Source organism: Salvelinus alpinus, chromosome 14 (assembly GCF_045679555.1).
Source record: "Salvelinus alpinus chromosome 14, SLU_Salpinus.1, whole genome shotgun sequence".
In the NCBI taxonomy this organism is placed as follows: domain Eukaryota; kingdom Metazoa; phylum Chordata; class Actinopteri; order Salmoniformes; family Salmonidae; genus Salvelinus; species Salvelinus alpinus.
Genome location: NC_092099.1, coordinates 25,698,022 through 25,720,115, shown reverse-complemented (window position 1 = coordinate 25,720,115; position 22,094 = coordinate 25,698,022). Strand labels below are relative to the sequence as shown.

At 41.0% G+C, this 22,094-nt stretch overlaps 1 long non-coding RNA gene across 4 annotated transcripts; it reads left to right on the top strand.

Annotated features, from left to right (window-relative positions):
• Positions 1–3,314: 3,314 nt before the first annotated feature.
• Positions 3,315–21,105, top strand: LOC139538657 (uncharacterized). 4 transcript variants are annotated; one of them, XR_011667775.1, is made up of 3 exons: positions 3,315–8,363; positions 10,755–14,373; positions 14,900–21,105. It is a non-coding gene; the product is annotated as an uncharacterized lncRNA (long non-coding RNA). The 4 variants fall into 4 exon arrangements; XR_011667776.1 differs by having other exon boundaries at positions 6,806–8,363; positions 10,755–10,846; positions 10,944–21,105; XR_011667774.1 differs by having other exon boundaries at positions 6,807–8,206; positions 8,310–8,363; positions 10,755–21,105.
• The last annotated feature ends 989 nt before the right edge of the window (positions 21,106–22,094 follow it).

The window sequence follows — 22,094 nt, the reverse complement described above, 5'->3', positions numbered from 1 at the left end:
CAATTGACATGCTGACTGCAGGAATGCCCACCACAGCTGTTGCCAGAGAATTTAATATTAATTTCTCTACCATAGCAGCGTTGTTTTAGAGAATTTGGCAGTATGTCCAACCGGCCTCACAACCGCAGACTACGTGTAACCACACCAGCCCAGGACCTCCGTGTTCGGCTTCTTCACCTGCATGATTGTGTGATACCAACTACCTGGCACGCTGGAGAAGTGTGCTCTTCATGGATGAATCCCGGTTTCAACTGTACCGGGCAGATGGCAGACCTTCTGAAACTGTCTGCCATCTGCTTGGTACAGTTGAAACCGGGATTCATCCGTGAAGAGCACACTTCTCCAGCGTGCCAGTGGGCATTGAAGCTGAGCATTTGCCCACTGAAGTCGGTTACATTGCTGCAGTCAGGTCAAGACCCTGGTGAGGATGACAAGTACGCAGATGAGCTTTCCTGAGACGGTTTCTGATAGTTTGCGCAGAAAGTCTTCAGTATGGCGTCATGTGGGCGAGCAGTTGGCTGATGTCAATGTTGTGAACAGAGTGCCCAATGGCGGTAGGGTCATGGTATGGGCAGGCATAAGCTATGGACCACGAACACAATTGCATTTTATCTATGGCAATTTGAATGCAGAGAGATACCGTGATGAGATCCTGAGGCCCATTTTCATGCCATTCATCCGCCGCCATCACTTCATGTTCCAGCATGATAATCCACGGCCCCATGTCACAAGGATCTGTACACAATTCCTGGAAGCTAAAAATGTCCCAGTTCTTCCACAGCCTGCACACTCACCAGACATGTCACCCCTTGAACACGTTTGGGATGCTCTGGATTGACGTGTACGACAGCGTCTTCCAGTTCCCACCAATATCCAGCAACTTCGCACAGCCATTGAAGAGGAGTGGGACAACATTCCACTGGCCACAATCAACAGCCTGATGAACTCTATGCGAAGGAGATGTGTCGCGCTGCATGAGGTAAATGGTGATCACACCAGATACTGACTGGTTTTCTGATCCATGCCTCTACTTTTTTTTTTTAAAGGTATCTGTGACCAACAGGTGCATATCTGTATTCCCAGTCATGTGAAATCCATAGATTAGGGCATAATGGATTTATTTCAATTGACTGATTTGCTTATTTGAACTGTAACTCAGTGAAATATTTGAAATTGTTGCATGTTACGTTTATATCTTTGTTCAGTGTATATGCACACTAGCTAGGCCTTGTCAGGGTGTGAAGCCCCTCCTTGGTGTGTGTGTGTGTGTGTGTGTGTGTGTGTGTGTGTGTGTGTGTGTGTGTGTGTGTGTGTGTGTGTGTGTGTGTGTGTGTGTGTGTGTGTGTGTGTGTGTGTGTGTGTGTGTGTGTGTGTGTGTGTGTGTGTGTGTGTGTGTGTGTGTGTGCGTGTGTGTGCTGTGCATAGTCCCACATGTAATATCCAGGTTTGCATTAGATACTGCAAGTGTGTTGTGTGAACTCCCCCGTTGCCCACATCCCTTTGTGATGCGATGTCGTCCCGTGTCTGTTTGTGGTGTGAAGGGACCCATCCTCAGTCACATGACAAAAATAAACCCTCAGAACCAAGAACTCCTTGAATGAGAAGCATCTGAGAGTGTTACAGCCAACCTGGCCATGTATGCAAGTAGTCTAACATGAAATCGAAGTATCAGGCTAAATCAGCAGCCCCAGCCTGGTCAGCTGTGTGCTTGATCGTCCGCTGTGCCTGAACTGCGCCGCCGCAACCACCACACTGTGGCTCTTGTTCCCTCCTCTCTCTCCCCTCACCCCCCCTTCTGTTCCAAACGTCCCCTAATGAAGAGATGCATTATGTGATTTCATTTAGGGTCCCTGCGAGAGAGAGAAAAATAACAGAACCACAGATTTGTGTGTGGTGACATGTGACTCATAAGGATCTCTCCCTCCTTAATGCAAAGCTGTGTGTGTGCTCATGTGACAGTGACACAATGCAGAACAAGCTGTGTAGTATTCCAGTGGATGGCTTGGGCTTGGGCACGGCTACTGTGTACAGTTGCTATTAGTGGGAGACCCATAGGGCTACAGCTCACATTATCTCCTAGATTTGTCATAATAAAGCTAAGAAGTGAACCTCATTGTCTGGTCCAACTAGTTGCTTTTAACATTTTAGCAATGACAGTGAGTTTGTGTCACTCTCTTAATCTCTTTCTTTTCCCTTCTTATTTTCCGCTTTGTGAGAAAGATCGCATTTAGCTGAAGTGTACTGATCCTGTAGATAACTGACAAGTTGTGTGTGTGTGTGTGTTGTATGTGTGTAAACTTAGGCTAGCATTAGGTTTTCCCTCCAGGCCATGGGGGTGTTTTTGCTGGCTCATCTCTGCCTGTTTAACAACACGGAGCTCCTCCTAACTGGCTTCCTGTACAAACCAGTTTATCTGTAAACAAACATGTTTTTTTCCTCCCAGTCCCATTGTCCACACTGTACCAGAAGGCATGTACACAATGAATGCACGTGCTCTCTCTCACGCGCTCTCTCTCTCTCTCTCTCTCTCTCTGAGCTGTTTGTCACGAGTGCCTGTCTCTCTCTCTCATAGTGTATGCCTCTGTACTGAGGAAGCCTTTACTGAGAACTTAAATACTTGTTTAATTATCAGATGCAGTTAGTTTGATTTGAACAGCTTTATGTATTTAATAAATGGTGTATGTTCTCTGAATGTGACAGGATGGGGAAGTGGCAGAATACAAATGGAAAGTTTACCAAATTTGTTAGATGAAAGTTATAAGAAACAAGAGTCCACTTTGTCTGTCACCAGAGCTGTCTGTCACCAGAGCTGTCTGTCACCAGAGCTGTCTGTCACCAGAGCTGTTTGTCACCAGAGCTGTCTGTCACCAGATCTGTCTGTCATCAGAGCTGTTTGTCACGAGTGCCTGTCTAAAAACAAATGGCTACCTCAGTTGAGTAGGCCTATGGTCGCAAAATTCAGTTAACTTTCCCTACATTTCCTGCTTATTCCCTCCTAATTCCTGAAATCCTCCGACCAGGAATTTAAAACCAGTCACCATATTCAAAATAATGTAACATTCCCAAGCTCTCCTTCATGTATAATATATCAGGAAATGAGGCCTGGGTGTTGAGCAGAGCAGATGCTGAGTGCCCTGGGGTATTGTAGACATGATGTGTGTGTGTGTGTGTGTGTGTGTGTGTGTGTGTGTGTGTGTGTGTGTGTGTGTGTGTGTGTGTGTGTGTGTGTGTGTGTGTGTGTGTGTGTGTGTGTGTGTGTGTGTTTGGGGGGAGTGGGAGGGGGGGTGGAATGGCTTTCTGTGTTTAACTTGCTAGAGGTGCACACAGCGCTGGAGGTGATAACAGGTCCAACCCACCCCCTGTCTTGGCCTGGCCTGTCTGTACACGGCTGTGTGTAGTCTCAGGATCTGTTCTAATACTTAATGCATTATTGGATGAATCCTCCATTCCCTGAGGTAGGCTGTATCACTTCAACATATAGGTGAGAGTAGGGCTAGTAGGATACCATACCCCTACATTGCTTTACTCCGATCGTGTCATGTCAGATCAGATCATTTCCTGGTTGCTAAAATTCAAATAGTTTGCTTAATTTCAGTTTAAGTGACAAAACATCAAGTATAGTGTAGAGAATCATTGTACCATCTAAATCGCTGTATAATTATTTTTTTATAACCCAAAATATTGTATTTTAAGCTGTTTGAAGCTGGTGTACAAAACCAAAAGTAAAAGACGCAAAAAATAAACTTAGCTCACATAGAACAGATCTACCGCTTCTTAGACTTGCTTTCAATGAGAATGACAGATCTAACACACATGTCTATGTGAATTTGGTCAGGAAGCCCAAAAAGTTCCATATTGTTGCTCTAAAAAGTCACTTTGTATAAAAGTGTCTGCTAAATGACTGTGTTAAACACATTATAGAGAAAATAAGGTAGTGAATAAGGATGGATTAATGAATGAAAGACTGGTGAGTTGATAGCTGCTTGTTCCTTGGTTATGCCTACTGTCTTTTTTTGCAAGCCTCTTGTTCCCCTGCTTATAGGCCTACTCTTTTGAACGTCATCTTGTACCATAATCCTCATGTGGATTGAGAGGATTTGTGTGGTATTTAATTTAACCCAGTGCCCTCTTACTTTGTGGGGAACTCCCAATAAAACTAGGCTGATCACATTTACTTCACTGTCCATGGAAGAAATATTGAATTCTGAGGTATTATACAAACCAAACAGCAATCCAGCAGTCCATGTTACCATCATCATTGGTTACCACCCTATGTAGGCTATGCCTACAATTCTGCATAAGGTTATATACAATGCATTCGGAAGTATTCAGACCCCTTGACTTTTTCCACATTTTGTTACGTTACAGCCTTATTCTAAAATGCATTAAATAATAGTTTTTCCTCATCAATATACACACAATATCCCATAATGACAAAGTGAAAACAGATTTTTAAACATTTTTGCACGTTTATTAAAAACAGAAATACCTAATTTACATAAGTATTCAGACCCTTTGCTATGAGACTCGAAATTGAGCTCAGGTGTATCCTGTTTCCATTGCTCATCCTTGAGATGTTTCTACAACTTGATTGGAGTGGACCTGTGGTAAATTCAATTGACTGGACATGATTTTAAAAGGCACACACCTGTCTATATAAGGTCTCACAGTTGACTGTGCATGACAGAGAAAAAAACCAAGCCATGAGGTCGAAGGAATTGTCCATAGAGCTACAAGACAGGATTGTGTCGAGGCACAGAAAAAAATCTGCAGCATTGAAGTTCCCCAAGAACACACTGGCCTCCATCATTCTTAAATAGAAGATGTTTGGAACCACCAAGACTCTTCCTAGAGCTGGCTGCCTGGAGAATCTGAGCAGGGCCTTGGTCAGGGAGGTGACCAAGAACCCGATGGTCACTCTGACAGAGCTCCAGAGTTCCTCTGTGGAGATGGGAGAACCTCCCAGAAGGACAACCATCTCTGCAGCATTCCACCAAACAGGCCTTTATGGTAGAGTGGCCAGACAGATGCCACTCTTCAGTAAAAGGCACATGACAGCCCAATTGGAACAAATATTCTGTGGTCTGATGAAACCAAGATTGAACTCTTTGGCCTGGCTGCCAAACATCACGTCTGGAGGAAACCTGGCACCATCCCTATAGTGAAGCATGGTGGTGGCAGCATCATGCTGTGAGGATGTTTTTCAGTGGCAGGGACTGGGAGACTAGTCAGGATCAAGGGAAAGATGAACTGAGCAAAGTACAGAGAGATCCTTGATGAAAACCTGCTCCAGAGCACTCAGGACCTCAGACTGGGGCGAAGGTTCACTTTCCAACAGGACAACAACCCTAAACACACAGTCAAGACAGCGCAGGAGTGGCTTTGGGACAAGTCTCTGAATGTCCTTGAGTGGCCCAGCCAGAGCCGGACTTGAACCTGATCAAACATCTCGGGAGAGACATGAGAATAGCTGTGCAGCGACGCTCTCCATCCAACCTGACAAAGTATGAGAGAATCTGCAGAGAATAATGGGAGAAACTCACCAAATGTAACGGTGCCAAGCTTGTAGCGTCATACCCAAGAAGACTCGAGGCTGTAATCACTGCTAAAGGTGCTTCAACAAAATACTGGTTACAGGGTCTGAATACTTATGCAAATGTGATTAAAAAAAATATATATACATTTGCAAAAATGTCTAAAAACCTGTTTTTACTTTGTCATTATTGGGTATTGTGTGTAGGTTGATAAGGGGAAAAAACTATTTAAGCTATTTTAGAATAAGTGTGGAAAAAGTCAAGGGGTCTGAATACTTTCCGAATGCACTGGAATAGGCCTCTCACTCACTCTTACACACACACACACACACACACTCTCTCTCTCTCTCTCTTTCTCTCTCTCTCACTCTCTCTCTCTCTCTCTCTCTCTCTCTCTCTCTCTCTCTCAGTTACAAAGGGGTTGTGCTTATAGAATAAGGCTATCTGACAATTTAAGTGAATAATGTATCTAAACTTATTTAGCATTGTGTGCTATAATCAGGCGGCAAGAGAATGGATCCTGCAAAATCGCTCAGTCAGTCTCGGCTACTCAAGCCTATCCTAAACTTGCGCAATCGGCTAGTGTCTGTTCAAATAGCCTATGGTTGTTCATTGAGAACTCCCTCTATCTTTCATGTGTCTGCGAGAAAGTATACACTTCATAGCAGCCTTACAAATTCTGCAGCGGTTCAAGTTGCCATGGCAGGAGTGACTGAGAGAGGCGACCAGTCTCTCCACCAACCCAATGACTGTAAAAATAATTGACAAAGCCATCGAACACGTGACAACATTCATTCTTATGTGAAGACTCAATAGCACATTGAAGCCAAATTCAGTCAATTAAGATGGCATCTCATGGAGACATAACATGCTTGCAGTTTGAGCTACTCCAGGAAGTGACATTGCAGGCTCTGTGCTGCCCCCTCTCATTGAGTAACTATAGTTGAAGGCCGACCAGGGTACTGCAGGCTGCCATTAGCAACTAAATTATCCTTATAACTGCTTCTGTGTGCGAAAAAAAATTCGGTTCATGGACATGCATCTAGTGTATTAGAAGCAATTATTGGTACTATGATTGTCTTCTAAACATTTCTTTATTTACTTATTTACAGGATGATTGACCACGAAGATTGCCATTTCCCTATTCACTATATGGGGGATCACGTTTTCTGCAAACAATGCCTGCAGTACCGCGTTCGGCCTTTCACTCCGGTGGCTTTAATGAGAGTTGGCAATCGTTCCCCCCTGCTCCTCCCCCCCCCCCCCCCCGCATCATCACTGGAGGGGTGAGCGAGAGCTGTGCTGTTGCACTGTTGAAATGTTTAGTTGGGAAGACTGCAGATATTTCCCTTGACTTTATGTTAGGTAGAAAGCTTTTGACTTTCCCTATCACCGAAATGTGCCCAAACCAGAGAAGACACAAGCCACAAGATGTGCTTTCTTTAAAAGTCTACATCCATGAGCGCCACAGACTATGCCCCCCCCCCCCCCCGCCATAATGTAGTCCGGCAGTTGCAGTCTCCTGAGTCTTTCATTCAAATGAAGCTTAGAAAAAAAGCATTATTTTTAGTAAAAGTGTTGCCTACTGAAAATCAATTGCGTAAGCCAAAAACATCCGATCTGTCGAAAGGTTTGAAAGTAGCTTGAATCCACACCCCCGTGGCTAAAATCGGGTTATTTTATCACCAGTTTGCCTTGTCAGGATGGATTTCGTATAGGTAGCGTATCGTGCTCTTTTGCTGTTGACTTCGAAACTGGAAAATATTCGCTTTTTTAATCTGAATTCTTATCTTTCAACCGCCTCATCTTTACTTGAGTAATACGTCTGTGTTCAAAGGGACCATTTGTGTTTAAGTGTGACAGTATGACTATATAGGCTTTTATACATTTTAAAACAGGTTGTACATTTTCTTTCGGGACTTAAAGTGTTAATTTCCCCCCTCCGTTGGCCGTAGAAGAGAACGCTGCGTGGGCTGCAAGATCATTTGAGAGTGCATTTTGTTTCTCCTCCAATCCGCTACACAGAGCTCAATCCCGATATGCCCAATGGGGAGAAGGGGTGGCTCTAACGAATTTGAATGAAGAGAGTATCTTTCGGCGCCATTTTCGAGTTAGCTGCGTTTGCTTCAACAGCTGTGAGGAGCGGCTGCTGAGGGTAGGCAAGTCAAGCGCTGGAGCTGTCGAAAGAGAAGATTTTTTTCCCCCCAGACACTCAAAAAATATCACAAACATATTAAAATTATCCCGGAAAAAGAACACCGATGGATGGTGGACGAAATAAAGGAAAATAAGTAAAAGAGTACGTCGTATCGACCGGTGGAGACGTTAGATGGTTAGCTAGTGAATGCTAGCGAGAAGAAAGGGGTGTCTGACTTGGCTATTTTGAGAAATGCAACATTTAGAAAAACATTTGCGACAAATTAGTGGACCTTTCTAAAAAATAATAAAAAAGTTGAGAAATTATTTCAGGGTCAAGTGAGTGGAGTATGACCGGTGGAATGTGGATTTTTTACTATTATAGTCCTTTTTTGGAACGTTCAGTTTGAGCGGGAGGCACTGAACAGACTGTCGGCACGGCTGTCAACAACAAATGCACAGCAAGCTGTGGCTTGATATCGCTACCTTTTGTTGAAATACATACAATGATACCAATGATTTAAATACTTTTTAAGGTTTGTAAGGCTGAGGACACAGTTTCATATGTTCATTTTTTCTATTTTTGAGGAATTTAAGTATAAGTAGTCGCTTACCTACTCATTTTATCATGTTTTCTAGTTAAGTTAACGTTAGTGGATTCACCTGATGGAAAGCTTTTCACAACCTCTTATGGTAAGTGTGTCTATTGATTGCTGTTTCAACTAACAAGAGAACGTTCGTTATCCAGCCACCAATCGACAATTCTACCAGCTTGTGATACCTCTATTTACTCAGTGATTGTCTCGTTTGTTTTGACATCCCGATGCAATTTTTAGCCTAATGAATAACTAGCTACGTTGTGTAGGTAGTCTAATTGTCTGTCCGAACAGTTGCCAAGTTTTGCTATCGTTTAATGTATCTTGACTTAACATCTTAGTTATTTCCAAAGCGACCCCCCAAAAAAATCAGCTGGCCTAGAACTCACTTTTTTTCCTATGATTGAGATGGTGTTTGCTCAGTCAGTCTTTACAATGTGGCGCTCGCCTGTGCGATTGCAACATACGGTTTAACTTTTACCAAACTACTGGCTACTGTAGCCAGTACGTGAGTTAAGACAATTAAAATGTACATTGTACAAGCGGTGTTGTCAAGGCTGCGTGAATGTCTGTGATACAATGCAATGTTTCAGCCTTGATTGACTTGCACTAGGTAGTCACAATATTAATCGCATTGAATAATAATAGTATGCTAAAATGTAACGTTTGTTACAAGAGTGAGTCCTTTACTGCAGTTTAAACTACCAATTAATTTACTTGTGCGCTTTATTCCGTGGCGGGGGAGGCGGCTTGCTGACACTAGACCGATGCAATATGGTAGGCTCTAATACGAGTCATACTATTTTCGTCCTGTCGTTCACTGTACTGAAATCGTGGCGCTGTGTAAAACTTGTATATCCAACTAGAAAAAAGCGTGCCGTATTGTTAGGCCTGCTCAACAAGGAAATTATATTATTTCCCCACGTAATATACACTTCAGTTATTTTAATCCTGCCCCACCGTGGCCTTTAGCTACTACAACTCTTCATACAGAATAACCCATTTATTTCAGTTTACTTTTTAATCCTGAGCTCCTTTCCACCAAGCAATTATAGTCATCTGATTATGTTTTGTAGCCTACCAAACTACTCAGAACTCCCCCTTCCTTGTCGACAAAACTAAAAGCAGCGACTGGTCTGCTGCAGTAGGGGTCAAATGTCCCTGACGGGTCAATTATCTTAATTGATGTAAAGGTTTCTACTCTTGTCATGTGATGTCAAAATGGGGTTAACAAGAATTAAAACTTGGGCCAGTTTCCACGTCTCTTGGTCCCAAGCACATTGCATTTAGACAGTGTCTCCCCTCGGGAACTCTACCTACTCTAGAGTTGAGGCTTTTCTAATTGTATTCATTCCAAATTGAATATGACCTACTCTTGCCATTTATTTTTCTCAAGGAATCCCCCCCCCCAAAAACAGGTTTGATGGCTTTTCTTTTTAAATATTTTGATTTGGTGCAACCCTGTCCCTGGGTTGTCTAAACTGCTTCTACAGTATAACCAAATATGTATTGAAATGCCTCCTGTTGAATCCAAGGCGTGTATTAGTGACATAGCCTGACTCGTATGTACAGGGAAATATCAATTATACTTGAACTTAAGACCAAATGTGTATTTTTCCTAGCTACCATTGTAGCAGGACAGAGATGATATAGATGTATTTGATTTTGTATCAATTAGGCCACCCTACTATGGTCAGTTAAAGCAGATGGGAGTTAGTTTTAAACCCTGGGCTTAGACAGAAGTAGTTCTAATATAATTTTGTTCCTGTGATCTCTGCTAAACCTAGCGTGAGGGGGAAACCCTCTGAAAACCACATTGTGGAGGTGGTAATGCATGAAGCTTTTCTGTTATTTATTTAATTTTACTAGCCCAATCTTGAGCATATGAAGTTCTCACGTTGTCATTCTATAAGAAAAGGCATCAGAATTTGAATAGAGAACTTTTGGGTTTGTAGAATGCACCATGTGAAATACACTTTACTTGTTTTGAGTGATATCAAGTGTGAATTTTCCCCCATCGTTGATTATTGGTATGTTTGTGTTTACTTAAACTGGCAAGTGCAGACTGGTGTCAAGTATTCATTTGCCCAGTTTAACGCTGTTCTCCAGAGAGAAAGGGAAAAAGAGACCCTCCAATGCAACATAAGTGTAGTTGTGAGTGTCATATGCAGCCTATATCATGCTCACTACAGTAGTTTTGTCTTGCAAATTTTATCAAGAAGTGATACTAAAGTTAGCAGTGCAGCATTTGCAGGAAGTAGACAAATTAACACCGTGGCATAGGAAACATTTTTAATTATCTGCATCAACAAAAAATGTAGGTTAATGGATATTTTTGGATGTGAAATATTGGTACTAGCTATATCATTGCTGAAAAAAGGAATATCTGACCAAGTGTTAGTCAGGTGAGCCCGGTCGTGAAACACAAGTGTTTGTGTAGTTCTAGAACATTAATGACATTTGGTGACTCATCGTTCTGTATTCTCAGGCCCCTCTGGCAAAATGGGCTCCCACCCCCATTTCCTGGTGAAGTTGTGCCTCCTCTCTGCTCGCACGGCCTGCTCACACGTGTGATAGCCGGTCTGTAGAGAACCACCCCATGCAGCACAAACTCTGTAGTATTTAAATTCACCATGATGCGAGCAGGTTTTTACATGTTTTGTTGGTTATTTTCCAGGGCACTGTCGTGGAGTGTGGTTCCACAACTATGCCATGTCAAAGGCAGGCCATAAAGAGGCAATACTGGTGCCTCCCTCATAAAACAGGATACTACTTCACAAATCCTGATAGTTTTACTCTTAACTGGTTCACTGTGGGGAATCCATGTTTGAAATTATTTATTGAGTATTATGGTATTATGTAAAATGTAGTATTGAAATGTTCTACCCACAAAGTGTATGGTTGTTGTAATGTCACAAGTGCTTATATAATGTGGAGCGTATTAAGTTGCTTCTGTCATGCATACATTTTTCTTGACATGTTTTGCATTGGCGTCAGTCTTTGCATAGGCCACAGTGCATCCTAGTGTCACATTTGCACACGGCAGATTATTATACCTGCCCCTTCTACTAAATGCCGATTCCTGTAGTGTAGGCCTACTAAAAACTATATCTCAGTTTGGTGATGGGCAAATATATTAGTCTTACTTTTTTTTATGCTGATGAAGTGGCAATGCCACTTGTATATCAGTGAAGGTTTTGAAAAATGTTGATGTTTGTGCAGTTCTTATTTAGTGTGTGTGTAATATATATATCACACACAGTCCCTTCAGATAGTCACACCCCTAGACTTTTTACACATTTTGTTAGACTGAATTTAAAATGGCTGAAATTGAGATTCACTGGCCTATAGACAATACCCTATGTCAAAGTGGAATTATGTTTACAAATTAATTAAAAATGAAAAGCTGAAATGTCTTGTGTCAAGTATTCTACCCCTTTTATGGGAAGCCTCAAATAAGTTCAGGAGTAAAAATATGCCTACGTTTCATGGACTCACTCCGTGTGCAATAATAGTGTTAAACATGCTTTTTTTGGGATGACTACCTCATCTCTACCCCACACACAATTATATGTAAGGTCCCTCAGTCGAGCAGTGAATTTCAAACACTGATTCAACCACAAAGACCAGGGAGGTTTTCCAATGCATCACAAAGAAGGGCAGCTATTGGTAGATGGGTATTATAAAAAAAGAAGCAGACATTGAATATCCCTTTGAGCATGGTGACGTTATTAATTACACTTGGTATCAATACACCCAGTCACTACAAAGATACAGATGTCCCTCCTAACATAGTTGCCAGAGAGGAAGGAAACTGCTCTGGGTTTTCACCATGAGGCCAATGGTGAATTAAAAACCTTTAGTTTAATGTCTGTGATGAAAGAAATCGGAGGATGGATCAACATTGTAGTTTTTCAACAATACTAACCTAATTGACAGAGTGAAAAGAAACCCTGTACGGAATAAAACATTTCCTAAACATGCATCCTGTTTGAAATTGGGCACTAAATTGCAGCAAAGAAATTAACTTAATGTCCGGAATACAAAACGCTATGTTAGGGGCAAATCAACACAAGTATGAGTACCACTCTTCATATTTTCAAGCATGGTGGTGGCTGCATCATGTTATGTTGAAACTTAATCCTAGAGGAAAACCTGGTTCAGTCTGCTTTCCACCAGATACTTGGAGATTTATTCACCTTTCAACAGGACAATAACCTAAAACGTGGCCAAATTGACACTGGATTTGGTTATCAATAAGACAGTGAATGTTCCTGAGTGGCCAAGGTACAGTTTTGAATTAAATCTATTTTAAAATCTAAGGCAGAACCTGAAAATATTTGTCTAGTGATGATCAACAACCAATTTGACAGTGCTTGAATAACATATTCTTTTTTTAAAGAATAATGGGCTAATGTTGCACAACTCAAACTCACAGCTGTAATCGCTGCCCAAGGTGCTTCTGAAAAGTATTCACTTGGGTGTGTATTTCATTTTCAATAAATTTGCAAACATTTCTAAAAACATGTTTTCACTTTGTCATTATGGGGTATTGTGTGTAGATGGGTGGGGAGAAAACATTGAATACATTTTGAATTCAGACTAACACAACAAAATGTAGAATAAGCCAAGGGGTATGAATACTTTCTGAAGGCTGTGTCTGTGTGGGGATATATAGTACTGTGCAGTGCAAAACCTTTTATATCCCAGTAAATATTGCTCAGTCTGTATGGACAACATTAATGTGTTGTGGGCACTAAAGCTGTAATTCTATGGCTTTGCTGTGCGGACACCTTATGGTGGTTGTATGGATGTGCTAGACTGCTGACATGTCTAAATGCAGTATTTAATGTATTAGTGATGCTGATAAAAACATCACTCATTACATTTGAACTAATGCTGTCAGGTTGCACCATTTTTAAATCCTCCACAATAAGTTTGACTCTATCCTATTGAAACACATGGTGTATTTTACAAGTCAATTCAGGCTTGACTTAAGGGAAGCTACTGGTAGACATGGCTGCCCCAGTTACTTAAAATATTCATACTTACTGAATATTATGTAGTAACATTTGAAAATATGGTTGTCCTTTCTAGCTTCAGCCTTCCTGTTAGGCTTTTCTTTTTTACACTGGTTGTAGTCAAACGGGAACAAGCGGTCCCTGTGCTTAATTGTATAAAAATATATCATTCATATTGTTTGTGTATGGGTGCCAGTCCACAAAACTGTAAGATGACTATGGGATATAGTCACTCTCTTTAGGCCACATCAAATGAAATGGAGTATCTTATCAGTCAGTCAACCGCATGGGGGAGATGTGAGAATGTAACCGTAGTGGCACTCTGCTGGGCCTCTTTTTTCCTCTGGGTTTGTGGATGTTTCATGATGTCCCCACTCCACCGGCCCCCAGCATCACAAAGCGGCATAGCCCTCTTTACACATCACGAACGGGAACTGTGGATAAATCAAATTTTTGTATCAATGTGTGTTATATTTTGGGGCCCTATGCTAAACCTAGCTTGTGGGATGGGCAGGGAGACTGTCATAGGACTCGAATTAGTGGGAATGCATCGCAGAACAGCTTAACTGTAAGTTGGGGCTTGTGTGTGAGTTTAGACACTTGTCAGAAGGGATAGTGAGTTTTGGCCCAAGTGTGTTGATGGGGTGCACTGTGTACGTGTGAGAGTGCTTTGGATACGCTGGGGGTGTGTCTCTTAAATCCACACACCCCTCTTTTTTCCTCTTTCTCTCACACACCCCTCTCTCTTCCTCTTTCTCTCACACACTGAGCTTGGATCCTAATCTCCCTCACTGCTAGTTCTCTGGCCTGCTCCTCTCATGGAGAGATGACTCATGTTGATTACTAATGCGACAGGCGTTGGTTTGGTGTCAGTGTTTATGGCCGGGTGAGGGTTGTGATGGAGCTGCAGTACGTAGGGTAGTTTCTCTGTCATTTCTCTGTGGGTCCTGTGCCGAGGAGGCGTCGGTCGGGACGTAGCTCTGAAATGGCCGGCGTCACACTGCTTCTGCTTTGTCTACTTCCTGTTGATGGGTTTTCTGGCCCTGCAGTGGTACAGTGGGGAGATGGAGCAGCTCTATTGAAGTGGTGAGTAGTTAAGAGAAACACCTAGTTCTAGTGTTTTGGTAGTTAACCAATTTTTGTGTACAATGTACGTTCATGTGTTTGGTTTACCGTACAGGCAGGGCAGTAGTGTGAGCCTGGGATTTTCTACAGTTCTACACTGGGATGTTTGCTATGTGAGGGGGGACGGGTGTGTGGGGCATGCTTTTTCTCCACAGACGCATGCTGGTCATGGGAATAGTTGTATGGGAAGCCCTCTCCCTAACCTTGACTGGATGTCTCCCCCCCAGTTCACTATACATGCATCTGGACTGGTATGTAGAGTTGAGATAAGGCTGGTTGTGTTAAGGTTTTCAATTGGGTTTTATGTTTTCCACATATAACTGGGTTTGAATTTTGTTTACACCTCTCCTCTTCTGCATTATCAGATGGTTGGCCTGCCAGGCTTTTTTTTCTCTTCCCCAGTGTTCTCAGTCCTCAACACATTAATTGACCTGAAAATATATTGTGTAGTGTTTTCCAGTTGATCTTTTTCCTTTCTTTTCTCTAGTGCTGTGTTGGAGTGAGAAGGGCCCTACTGTAACAGACCCGCCTGACCGTGAATGGGGAGATTGCACACTGGGCTGATTGGTGCTCGGAGGTCACTCGCAAGTCTCCATTAGTGGAGTCGCGTGAAATGAACAAACTGTGTGTTTGACTGTGTGTAGGCTTTGTTTGTGTGAGTGTGTACCTTCTCTGACATTGGTGTTGTGCAGAGGGAACCCCAGTCAGTCAGTTAGCTCTGCGGTCACTCTGCCTGCCTTGTGCTCTACTGGGCATGTGTTGTGTTGGACAAGTGGGAATGGGCTGCTGGAGTTTTTTCAGGATTAACACCCACAACTGCATGACTGGTGTTTCTATGGCTTAGAAGGGTTCCTATTTATAGATGTCAGGCCTGGTGTAAATTACTATAAACAATAAACTGAACCTCTACCTCCCTGCCTGCACACACCCCTGTCCAAAACAGTTAACTCTGGCTAGTTACTCACCACATTAAACTCTACTATTTTACGGTGAAATTAACTCTCTAAAAGACATGAATACACCCAAACCAAGTGTGGAATGGTCAGCTTTAAGTCCCTAACCATTCTAGATGAATGCTGAGAATTGTGATTTTTGTTTAATGTGACTGGATTTTGGTAGTTGGGTTCTGTTAATAGTGATTATATTCTGTTCAATTTATTGTAATGATTTTATGAAAAATGCAGTGTCACGTGTGGGGGAGGGATAGTAAGAAATGTGTTTGTAGGTTGTGTGTCATTGAAGTATAATTCAAATGTAGGCCTATATTATATTTTAGAAAGTGATTGCCATCTTTAAAAAGTCAAACATTCTTAGATAATGGACAAGAACATCCCTCCATACACAAGTACCCAGTTCTTCCAACTTCAGTCTAGTTACACCATGTAGTTACACCATGTCATGGTGTAACTAGACTAAAGTTGGAAGTACATCTGTGTTATTGTGTATGGAGGGATATCCTTGATAATAAAGCCATAGCTTAGGAAATTGCTCTATTATGTTAAGTTTGACTTTTTTTTATTTTTTTAATATAGATTTATCTAGTGTGCCATTTTAGATTTATGTGAAGTTGCATGGGACTGCTTTCAAAACTAAAATCCTTTCCCAGAATGCAATATCAGGCTTCTATAACTTGTCCAGTAATTTGAGATGTATTTGCATTTTTGGTACTAGTTGCTGTCTAAACTGAATTATGATGTGACTGCTTTTCATACTCGACAGCATTGTGCATACAATCCTCATAACCTACTTAAAATAATCAAAGAAAAATGATAACTTCCCTCAACTAAAGTCTGGATGTATCAACTCTATCAAATTAATTATTTAAATGACAATCATTCTCCCATTTGAATAACAATAAAGCAACATTTGAACATTTGCATAAAACAATTGTCAGTACAGTTTAGAAACTTCTTAGAAATTTACCATATAGCCTACACAACATATACGCACATAGCAGAACAGACTTTTGTGTTACAAATGAGGCTAAACTAAATTTGCTCTTGACAAGAGAAGGGTTTGTGATGGGGGGGTCTAGAGCGTCCTGCCCCTGTGGAAAGGGGTCACTCGACCTTTGCCCCGAGAGTCAGGTCACTCTGAGTTGATTATTGAGGGTGCGAGCCATAGGAACGGATTAAAAGGCTGAGGAGCAGAGGAGACAATGGGAGAGAGCAGGGAAAGGTTAAAGCCATAATGGTGTGTGTGTGGATATTGGGTTGTAGTGACAACTGGTCAAGACTCCTCTTGGCCCACTGACGCAGTCTGAGGCCTCATTCAATCACCTGGTTCGTGAGTTAATTTATGATTTTTCATAAAGGTAAAGCGGGGGCGAGAGAGACCCAGAGAGAGAATCTCAAGGAGTGGTGTGTGTGGAGTGCACAAGTGTATTATTCTTCTTTCTTTAGATCAAATCGGGTTAGATTTATTTTTCAATCAACCGGGAGAGCGGGAATGGGAATAATTAGAAAAATATGACATGCCTGACTTGAAATGTAATCAACTGATATGAAGTAAGTCTGTATACTGTAGTTGCTGGTATGGAAAGTGGGTTAAAGTGGTACAGATTGTTTAATTCTTTATTACGATGTACATGAGTCGGAAGCATTAATATTATTCAGGCAATAATTAAGATTTCTCGTGTTTGTATTTATATAGTGACCAGAATACACCTTTTGTTACGGCATTGAAAAATTCTATGGATTTTCACTTTTAGTTGGTGTTCTAGATAAACCACTATAAAACTTGGACCTTATATTTCTAGTTTTGTCAGCATCATGAAATATAGGCCAGTTGCAATTGAGGCCCCCATTTCAAAACCTCTTTTAAAAAGGGGACATATTTAAGTGACCTATCTAGAAGTCATTTGTGGTTTGCTTTGCTGCACATTTAGTTGTCAGTAGCTATTTAACTAATTCTCTGAGAGAATTTGTATTCAGTATGAGGGAAACGGAAATCTATTAATCATTACTTTTCTTCCGTGTCTTTTGACCCACCTTGTCTAAATTAATATTTGTGCCTCAGAGAGGGAGAGTGTGTATTTGTATCCCTCACTCACACTCTGTCCTGGTTAAGTACTTTCTGTTCTATGAACACTTAGCAGAACACAATGGAGCAGGCATTATCTTTGTAACCCAAAAGTGCTCAGCCACAGAACACCTGGGATACTGCCATCAATGATCAACACTATCTCCTGGTCATGTAGATTTTGTGTATCATACTTACCGTGGAGTCTTGTACCAGTGAAAAGGCTTCAAGTTGAGGCTCACCAAAATCTTAAACTGAAATGGTAAAAAAAATATGAAATACTGAAAAGATTGTGTTAGGAGGCCATAGGACGCAATGATCTGAAATTCTAATAAATTAAAACACAGCCTATCAGCTGTTTAGTACAATTTCACCTTGCAATATTTTGGGGGGTAAATGACTAAAGATATTATTTCTCATTATATGGTGTAACTTGAGTGAAAATGAAATCCTGTGAGAAAATCCTAGGCCAAATGTCTTTTTAGCTAACTGGCAGTGCTGCTGTTAATTTAGAAGTTGTAGTGTAATTAAACTGTGTAAGATGCCAAATGTTTGTGTTCACTTCTCTGCTCCCACCCTGTAATAACGGGGCCCATCTCCTGACACAGCACTGTTAACGCTGGGTTATTTCCTTATACACCCACAGTTGTCCAAGATGGCGTCATTGTTTGTTAATCATTATAAACACCTGTGTAGAGAATAGAAAAACCACACATTATTCTCTCTATCATTTCTGATGTGTTTTCCAAATGCTTTATTTTAAGCTCTGACAAGGTCCAGTTGTAATTCATGGCGATGGACTTCATATCCTTGGATTTTGGATGCCTCTGTTGTACACACAGATTTGTGGTCATATTTTTCACACACAACTCAGTCCCCTTCTAATAAGTTACACCAATCATTTATGAAGATGCTATCGCTGGCTGGCCAGGGGGGAGTGGATCATCAACTAATTAATGGTCTTCCAGACGTCCCTTTTTTTCTGTTGGTGACATTGATCAGAGTTGTTGAATTGTGCCGTAGTGCATTAGTGATATTACCAGAGAGTGGTTATCGGACCTGATCAAATCAGCGGAAGCAGGCGATATTTGGAAACTAGGGTAACCATAATTGTGCCTATGTTGCTAGTTAATACCACACCATAACTGCTGTATCACTTTATAAACCCTGTTTGTCTGTTTGCTGCTCTACTTTTCAATAGGTTCCCCATTGACCAGATGGAAGTTTAAGGATGTTTCATTCAAACAGCAGTCAACCATTTTTTTTTTCTTCAGTAAAATAAGTGTGACTTAGCAGAGTTGGGGACTAGTCTTTTTTTATAACTGTCAAGTGATTTGGACATTGACATTGTGATTTGATATTTATGTCCCTTTGTCATGCTGTGTTTCAGTCTAATAGTACTTCTGTTCTACTGATCTTAGGGGATATAGTGAGCAATGAATTTTCATTCTTGAACTGACTGATTACTTTCAAAATTGGCATTTTCTAGAGGTATAGCAATTGCCAGATTTTTATTGTTGAATAATTAATATGTACATGTCTGAGCTGTAATATATGTAATTTTGGAAACAAAATGCTGTATGAACATGAATTATATTTACTCTAACCCAAGCCTTGGGGCCAGATTTATAAACGTTGCACTATAGTTTAGCTAAGTAAAACTGGCCTGATGTGTGATTTGAAAGTGAAGTGATTGAAACTGCATCACCCCTTCAATTTAGCTGATTCAGTCTCAACCTGTCATAATACACAAACACACGTGATCTGTTGTAGAAGAGAGAAAAAAAATACAACCTCAGTACTTTGCCTTTTTTATTTAGCTGATTATTTACCCCCATTCTCTCCTGTGCTTTGCAGATGGTTTGAGTCCTGGAGTTCCTTTCAGACACCGATAGACCATCTGGATGCTGCTTTCGGTGATTCCTCACAAAACTTCAAATTATTATTTTCCACAATGTAATCCATATAATGTTCCTTTGGAGGAAGTATTGTTGGCATATATTTCACAATTTGTATCTAAAAGTATATTTGAGAAATAATCAATCCATGTTGGCCTACCTAGACACCATAACTGTTGATCTATATGGAGCACAAACATAATCTTCATGTCATTTAAAACGTCATTGTGTGCTCTAAAATGAGAAACATTTATGTAAATGTATTATGATTTTGAAAAGTATGAAAATGATAAATTTTTCTCATTGTGTTTTATGGACTGTTTTACTGACAGAAGGTAAGAGTGGGATCTCTGGGACTTTTTTTGTTAGTTATGACCAAATGTATGTGGTGGGGGTATGTTGAACTCCATTCTTCCTATTGCGAGTACAGAACAGCAGAGTACAGTACATTATACTGTACTCTGGTGTACTGTACTGACCTATAGTCTACTTTTCTGTAGTGAGCTATACTGTACTGAACGCTACTCTGCTGTTCTGTACTGGCAATAGAAAGAATGGAGTTCTACATACCCCCACCCCACATATTTGGTCATAACTCAAAAAGTCCCAGAGCTCCCACTCTAACCTTCTGTCAGTAAAATATGAGAAATTGAAGTCGCTATATTTGTGATATTAATTTCCATACTTTTCCAAATATTAAATGTACATTTAAATCTTGAATAATGAAATGTTTTACTCATTTTAGTGGATACAATGAGGTTTCAAATGACAAGATGCAGTTTGTGCCCCATATAGATCAACAGTTATGGTATCTTGCAATGCTCCTGGGTATGGCTGAAATGTCAAATATGCTAACTTGGATACATTTTTTCTCAAATATGCATTTAGATACAAATGTCAAATATATGTCAACAATACTTCATCTTAAGGACCATTTTATGGATAAAATTGTGACAATCCAAAAAATTCCCTTTTGTTCTAGTTTCATGTGGAATCACCGTTTCTTTCTCTGATGTGTGAGGGAGAGAGAGTGAGCCAGAGGATGAGGGTATGCAGGAGAGGGAGTTGGAGAGGATGTGTGTGTGTGTGTTTGCAGGGAGTGCTGAGGGGAGTGAGAGGTGTGTGTGTGTGTAAGGGAGAGAATCAGATGATGAGAGATGGAGCTGGTTGTGGTGGTGCTGTAGCAGCACAGAATGGTTTGTGGGTTACACAGAGATGCAGGCCGTACTGTGCTGCCGCAGTAACGCCTGGACAGACGGCATCTGTGGAACTACCCGGAAGAGTGTGTGTGTGTGTGTGTGTGTGTGTGTGTGTGTGTGTGTGGGATCCGACTGCCTCATCACTGGCTGCCTTGCTGTAGCAGCACGTAAATATTGGAGTTAAAACTACTGCTGAAGCCTCCAGTATTGAACGTGCTGCTGAAGCAAAGCTGACCGCTTACCACCGTTAACTTACGGCGAGTCTGCATGCATCAGTCCCTCTGCTGCGCATCGCAGGAGAACGGTGCACAAGAGAAGACACCGACTGGAGAGGGACGCTGTGTTTCGTCATCTTTATGACAGGTACATAATTGTTTTTGTCCATTTCACTTTTTTATATGTATGTTGTATTTTATAGTTCATTTTTTGGGGGTTATGTTCATATATTTGTACATACATTAACATTTTCTTTGCACATTAAATCATGCAAACAAGTAATAATTTAGACTGGCCCATGTTTTTTTTGTATTGAAACTGATTTGTATTGCATTCTCTAATAAACGTTTTTGAAATGATGCACGTTTTCCTTTTTTTATATTCTCACTATATTAAGTTCGCACTTCGCAGTGTTTTAAAGTTACCATACAACAATAGACCATCATGCTGTTAATGTGTATTTTCAGGCCAAATGCTAATTATATCTCCATGCACTTATCTTCAGAGAAAATCCAATTATTGAAACGATACAAATAGCGACGTGATTTGTCAATTGACCGCATATTTTAATTATATGAAGGTTATAATGTGTATAGGCCTCCTGCACCAGATTTTGGTAAAACGTTTTACTGTGCTGTAACAAAATCTAATTTTTCAACCGCCTACAATGCCTTTTTGTGGGAGAAGAATACACATTAGAACCTTCACCTTTACACTGCTGAGCAAATCAATTGAGCATTATTTTGGTCAAGATAGGCCTTGGACAAGAGTTAGTAAAACGAAGTAGCCTCCTAGCCTGTGTATGGGCCTCAAGTGAGCCGCACTGCACGTTCCACTGTCTAATTTACATCCATTCAGTTTGACTGACTAACATAGGCTATGTCGGCCTATTCGGGTAAATTAGCTTTTTGATTTCTGGGAATATTCCAAACACTAATTTCCAGCTGATCCGTTTTAAATGTAAACTTAATGTGTATAATAATTTAACCCTAATTTCGAAGCTTTTGGGGGTGGTTGCCTATTTTGACAATTAAATGAGGCAGAGAAAAATAGGCTTATTTGGCTAAGTGAGTAGAATTTGGCAATTGGCATGTATATTTTAGCAAGTTATGGGCAACAGAAGACTCGTAAACTTGTCCAAAACTCATTGTGGCTCGTCTACAATTAGCTTATCATATTTATAGCACCAGTCCTGTGTCAACACCTAAACAATCGCGAATGTTACCTGCGAGTTTATCACATCACACAGCGAGTTTCACCTGTATATAGCGGTAAAGTCACCGAATAGGCTTATTGGGACTGACAGATCTGGGGCTAATCGTGGGCAGAAAGGCATGCTATACTGTAG